This window comes from Drosophila novamexicana, unplaced genomic scaffold (genome assembly GCF_003285875.2).
Source record: "Drosophila novamexicana strain 15010-1031.04,08,12 unplaced genomic scaffold, DnovRS2.1 tig00004554-arrow-pilon, whole genome shotgun sequence".
Classification (NCBI taxonomy): Eukaryota; Metazoa; Arthropoda; class Insecta; order Diptera; family Drosophilidae; genus Drosophila; species Drosophila novamexicana.
In genome coordinates, this window is record NW_020825051.1 from 3,846,763 (window position 1) to 3,854,047 (window position 7,285).

Consider the following 7,285-nt stretch of genomic DNA (forward strand, 5'->3'; position numbering starts at 1 on the left):
CTTATAACAGGAACGTCGAGCAGGTGACGCCAGTGGCTTCCGGCACTGACCCACAGCAAGAGTGCAGGCGCGTGGTGCAGTCGTGACTAATGGCTGCGAGTGTTTAATAAATCAGTTGCTGAATTTGGATGAGTCCGGTGCTAATATAAATTCAGTCTGATAATGAAATGTCTGAAGAGTAAAATTTTTGACATTTTTGGCAAACTTTTTGTGGTTCGAAAACTGAAGCTAAGACAGCGACACGTGCATTGCAGATAATCAGCGTTGTGTCTAGGGCCTTAAAATAAACTCCATGTAATTAGCCCCGTCGAGTGTCGGCGTTGTTGGCTCACTACCCTATACTTTTGCCCAAGGGCATAACGACTAAGTGTAGCAAAAAACAGAAGTTGCAGAGATCTGCGAAAGATATGTTGGGTTTGTAAAGAGTGGATTGTTGTTTCCTCACTAGTATTTGACAGATTGAAGCTGTCTTTGTATCGATTACTATTCCAACTGAATATATCACTGAACTATGCTCTTTTTACGAAATTCTAGAATTATTAGAAGAGCTAATCCTCCTACGCTTCACAAGCGATTCACGAGTTGGAAGATGTTCTTGGAAGATAAATTTCCTCCAACTTCCTCGACGGAAAGCACGAAAAGAAGTCCAATAGATAGAGCATGTGATCCATAAAGCTCGACTGCCTCGACATATTAAAACTTATATCCGAACCAGCGAAGGATTATTATAAGGAAATTTTATGCCTGAAACTTCTGCATATATGCCCTCTGACTATCCGTTTCTTAGAGCATATATTATTTGTTGTACTAGAGATAAAATGTTCGTTTCCAGTTGCTGTACACCGTCTGGAGCAAAAATAGCCAAAAACGACGCGAGTCGCGACAGGCGATGGATGGGCTATAAATAAGCAGCCCGCAGACTGAACTGCACAGAAATGGGAAGCAACATTGCAGCCAGACTTCGCAAGTCCAAACTCATAGCATATAGCATAGATTGCGGCCGGCTGACTGACTCACCAACTGTGGAATTGCACCGACTAATATTTCAATTAGGCAACCGCTCAGGGCGAGAGAATACGAGAGAAAAAAAGAAGAAAAATCAAAATATCTAAAAGCAATAGCCAAGCTGATGACATGGCCCAACGTTAATAAAAAGCGGCAGAAATGTGCCGGACCGGGGCGAAATAAATTCCATGGGACCCTAGGTGGTCGAATATTTTAACACTACCGGGCACAGGCCGGCCCCGGGCCAGCTTCCAGCGGTAGACTCCAATGCTCGAGTAGACAGTGGCAATCTCTGGCGCTGGCGTCTGCCTTTTAATGTAGAAAACTAGTCGAGGCGCATAATTTACGACAGCGTCTGCCAAGGATCACGGCCAGCCCGGACTGCGGGGGCGATGGGGCGTGCAGCGGACCGACATATAGCGGCTGAGCAACAGCGTTGACTTGACTTATCAATTTCACGGGAATCCAATCGATTTTTATATGAGAGCGCGCAGATAAACCGCAAAAATCGAGCAATAAAATCGCTGCCCAAGCAGCGAAAAAAACCAAAACAACAAACCACTAAAGCGAGGCGGGACACAGTGCAAAATGAAGAGCAGAGCCACAGATGCTGACACTGAGACTGGGGTTGAGACTGAGACTGAGGCTGGGGCTCGGGGCTGGGGCTGGGGCTGCGACTGTGGCTGAGACAGAGAGGCAAAAGGAAAATACCAAAACGGCAATAAATGGTGTTGATATCCCGCGAAGCGTGTGAAGACGCTAACGATGCCGCCAAAACTTGTTAACCACAAAAATTATTGCATGAGATGAAATAAATTAAGGTGGCGGCGTCGACTGCAGCAGCAACAGCAGCAACAACAGCAGCGGCAGCGACAGCAGCAGCAGCGGCAGCTAAAGTCCAGCCAAACTATTCACATTGCTTCCTATTGCTCGCATCCTTGCGCCGACGGCGACGGCGACGGCGACGGCCTCTCCAGCCAGGCGTTCAGGCCGCCAGTGGCGACGTCCTCTTCCCCCATCGTGGCCAACGTCGTCATCGTCTGCTGCTGCTCTGCCGCTGTTGTTGTTGTTGCTGCTGCTGCCTGTTGTGGTATGTGTACTTTTGGTGAAATGAAATGACAGACACAGCCCAAGATGCAAATTTACCTATGGAATGCTGATCAGACTATAAAGTATCTGAAACACCCTGCAGTCTCAGTCTTAGGCATCTTTGCGTCTCTCTGAACTCTTGCTAGGATATCTGTGCACTTCCTATTAGCCAACTCCAACATATAATCTATTCATCTATATCAGTTTTATCTTAGCTTTGGAAACTTCTATGAACTTGGCTATTCCAGAACTTTGCTTTCATTCTTTTATTATTTATTTTTTTTATTATAGGGTTTCAGAATTCTTTTGACAGTTTTTCTATGTCTTTGCAGAATTTTTTGATAATAGCATATGAACCTCTAAAAAATAAATCTAAATATCTAAAATTGAGCCTTTGACTATAGTTTCTTAAGTGAGTGAAGATAACTGGATCTATTGGAACTCTACTTGGTTCAAAAGGAAATGAGCTTGTTATTAGAAAGATGTGCTTAAATTACAAATTAAGGGGGAATTGCTAGAAAATAATTTATTCTCAAAATGAGCTTTAGACAAAATAAGTTTAAGCCATCTTTTATGCCAAAGAATCTATCTATCTAAACTGCACTCAATCTCCCACATCCATCTCTATATGCACACGAAGTCTATTCTATTATAATATTACCAAATCGTCTTTCCATCAGCTTTCCCATTAACATGTGTAGCGCACACCTTCAGTCGGTGCAACCAAATTGCATAATATAAAAAAAAACACATTTGCACTGACCAAACGTAAAGCTCTTTCAGCACACTCGGTTCTGGGTCTGCTGGGGCCGCCCTGTTCCCGCAGACAGCCACCCCCTCCCTCTCGTGTGTTGTTGTTGTTGTTGTTATTGTTGCACTCTCACAGCAGTCGTCTGTCCTGCTGTCCGCTCGTCCCCCTCTCTGCCTCGGCGGCGCTGCCGTTTTAGCAACATTGCAATCATCTGAAAATTCCATTCCAATCAAATTAAAAACTGGCGTCTACCTTTTTATCATTTTCTTATCAGATCGCAAGATCTGCCGCAGCGATGCCTTCTGCTGTGCGCCTTTTATACGTGTGTGTACGGTCGTGTGTGTGTGTGTGCGTGTGTGTTAGTGTGTGTGGATGGGGTCTGCAGCTCTGGCACTGGCACTGGCACCGACTCTGGCACTGGCTCAGACTCTGGGCACTCGGGCGGCGGCCGCGGGCTCTGGTGCGACTCTTTTTGTTGCTGTTTTCGTTTTTTATATAATAAGCAGATCTTTGTCCCAAAGAAACCGTGGCCATAATATATCAATATAAACGCACACACACACGAACACACTCGTACACACATGAGATTGGCCCATGAGCGCCTGGGAAGCAAAGCACATTCATGGCTCGGACTGGAGCTGGGAGCTGGAGGCGAAGCTGGACATTGACTTCAACTTCAACTTCAACTCTTCAGCTCGAGCGGCTGCAGGGGCGGGTGCGGGGGCGACGACGCTGGCGGCTGGCAACCAGGCAAATGCGGCAGCGGCGACGGCGACGGCGGCGACGATGCGAACGACGATGAAATCCATTAGTTTTGCACCTTTGCAACATGTTGCAGCGTCGCTGCTGTCGCCAATTCGGTCGGGCGATTCGGCCAAAATGTTGTACGGCCATTGCTGGACCGCAAATTGGTAAAAATTAACACGCCGCTTTGCTCTTGACCAAAAACGGTCACCATCGAAGCCCATTTTGCTTTTAGGCGTCTGTCGCCAAAATTCCTTTCATGACAAGATCTCCCCATCAGTCCAAAATATCCACCCCGCATGCCCCCAAGCCCCTGCCCAGCCCAGCTGCCACGTCCTACTTTGTTTTTTTTTTCCATCTTTTTAACCATTGGCCATCTCATACTTCAATTTAATAAATTAATTGGCTTTGTGTCGGCTTTGGCTTCGGCTCGTTTTCCATTTTTGGGGCAGAGGGGTGCTGGCAGGCAGGAGGGGAGGCGCCGCTTTGCCAAGTCGCGTGTAATTTTTTTTTTCGTAATTTATTTTTGATTTTGGGATTTGAAAATGTACAATATCTGCCATGGCCAGATAGAAATCAGCTGCAGCAGCTGCTAGAATCGTTGCACATCGAGATCGTCTGGATCGAGCCGTGTCTCGCCGCGCCTCGTCTCGCTCCGCGTGCGTCTCACGCGTTCCTTGCGTTCAGAGCTGTTTTTATCTGGGTTTCAGTTGATTGGGGCTGCCTTTTATTATCTTAGGTGTTAATGATTTCATTTTTGGCCACCCAATTGCCACGGCATGCCACGCAGATCGTTCGTTATCTGCGCCGGTGCGCATGCGCAGGTCCCATACTCAACCTCATCCCCAGTCTCAGCCTTAGCCTCAGCCCCAGCCTCAGGTTCGAATGCGTCTGCGTCTGCAGCCTTCGTTTTCGTTGTTCGTCCTCGCCTCGGCTTATCGCTTTAATCTCTTCTGACAGTGATTATTGCTGTTTGCGGATTGTGCAATTGATGTGCGAACTTCGACACCGTCTCAGGAATAAACAGAAAAAAAAAACAAAAACACCAGAGGAGAAAAGAAGTAAAAGAAGCAGAAATGCGATTGCGATTGTGAATGCGAACGAGAAGCAGAACGAAATTGAGGCTCAAGATCGAGACCTCTACCATCTTGGCTGTCAGCGCCAGGCAGCTTTTGCAGTCTCTATTTACAGCAGGGCGGCTCGCTTTTAGCGCCCAAATATGATGTCATGGCCGCGGCCACAATCACAGCCACAGCCTGAGGGCTCAGTTGCGCCGTCTCAGGATCTGACTCCGAGTTCGACTCCGACTCCGACTCTGACTCTGACTCTGAGTCTAAATCTGACTCTGGTTCTCGTACTCGTACTCAGTTGCCGTCGCAGTCTTTTTGGCCCGCTCTGCTGTAAGTCGAAACCCCAAAAAGGGCAATTTTTGAAATCATACGCCAAACATGGCGCGACATAACTGCAGAGCTGGGAGCTGGGCGCTGGTATCTGGTAAGCTGTATAGCTGGGAAGCTAGCCTGGCCAGAGTCAGGAGACCAGGGAGCTGAGCATTGTTCTTTGCACTGTCGCTTTCGCACTTCACAAAGGGATAGAGTTCAATTTGGGTTTTGCGTCTGCATTCGAAACAAAAGACTTAAGCAACGAACTTGGCTGTTTTTTTTTCGCTTTTTTTTTTCTGTGCTCTGTGCTGCTTGGCCAGTAGCTGCTGCTGCTGCTACTGCTACTGCAGCAGTGAGAGTATTTTGGACCAAAAAGGTGTCGCTGATTGTCTTTTAAGAGACGGCATCGGCGGCGCCGCCATCGCCCGGGCGCGTTGACAGTTGTTGTGATTGTGATTGTTGTTGCCGTTTTGGCCGCGCGGCTTTTGGCAACGGCGACTGCGACTTTGGCTGCGGCTTGCATTGTTGTTGCCGTCTGGAATGTGACCGTCGCCTCCTTATGCCGGTGCATTCAATCGAATTCAATTGTTTTTGGCAGTCGCACCGAAAAAAATAAACCCAGCAAAAATTGCAAAACAGCCGGCCGCATTCCCACACAGATCAACGCCAAGCAGCCCAGCAGGGGGGTGGGGGGCGTGGCATGGCGGGACGGGACGCAGTGGTGTGGTGTTAAGCAGCCGCAGCATCCACCCAGAAGTGAGAAGCGATATCTGTGTTTCTGCTTCTTCTTGTGTATTTTATATAATTTTTTTTCTTGTATTTTTCGCCTGCTGCGGTAGCTGCCATAATCAGGCTGACCAGCCTCCAAGCTGGCGCTAAAACCTCAAGCGATAATCGCGCATCAATTCGTTTTATAATGATGACGAGCACACAGCAGCATGGCGCACACACACTCACAAACACACACACACACGCAGAGAGAGCCGGGCGCACACACTCGACTCGATTCGACGAGTCCACAGCGATGCTGGTGGCAAGTTTATCTAATGCCGGCGATCTCCATGCCCAGCGCCAAGTGTGAGCCGAGCCAATTGGTTGCCGCAGTTCTCAGTTGGCAAGTTTTCCCCCCATTGGGGACCTTGAGCCGTTTAGAATCTCGGACCGCGGCCGGCTATTATACGCTCTACTAGTAGGAGCACATTTACTTTGTATTATGTGACGCGACACGTGCTTGGCAAGCTTAACGAACAGCTTATTGAATTACATTCCTATGGCTTGAATCAATTATTTGTAATGCTCTTACATAAAGACTTCAATCAGCTGATTTGCTTCTATTTGAATTGATGATTCGCACTCATGAGTCGTCTACAATTTAGATTCCTAAACTTTTCCTGCATCAATATGTAATGAAACATTTTTGTATTTACAGCAAAGTCACTTTTTGCAAAAATGTATGTATTGTCTGGGTCTGGATTAGTTTCGATCAAATTTTGGAAACTAAATCGGTTCATTATTCCATATATAATATTTTAAAAGTGTTTTTAGTGAACTCTTTGGAACTCTTTAGTGAACTCTGTAGTGTATATTTAATATAAGGATAAATGACTCCAGTTGAATGTTGCTAACATTTTGCTGTATAATTGCTAAACTTGTTGTTCGAAGCTTATAATTCTCAACTGGTTAAATCTCAACAAGTAGGACGAGGAAAGTGCTTGTAATCCTGGACTCGCTAGCATCAATAATACTCATTGTGAGTAGATCGGTGAACCTGGTTTCCACATCGCATTTTATGCATTTTATATTCGCATTTAACCGATATCTTTGCCTCTTTGACCAGCAAATGTTTTAAAGGGTAACTAAGCTTCTGTGTGTCGAGAATTGGGTCCGTCCGATTGCCTGCTGTTGTTGTTGTTGCGTCATTAAAAGTTGCTGAGCCCCACAGTGGCCACTGGCCAGCCGGGCAGACAGGCCGGCAACCAGTCGGAGCCGGCACAACTCAGCATCATCGCAGCAGCTCTTGCCCCTCAGCTTGTGGCAATAGAAATCATTACCAGCAGCATCGAAGGCGACGGCCCCTGCACGTTGCTATCTAATCTGCGGTTTCGGGGGCTCTGCTGGCGCTTGCTTTGGCTACCTCTTGATTTCTGTTGATTTAAAGCGCTGATTACTAATTTTATTAATTTTTCAACGACCGGCAACCTGGCTGTGGGCTATTGAATTTTTATCGTTCTTGTTGTTGCTGTTGCGGCAGCTCCACTGTGGCCATGACTGTGGCTGCGGCTCCTTAGGTGCTGTTGTCGCTTTTGATTTAGTT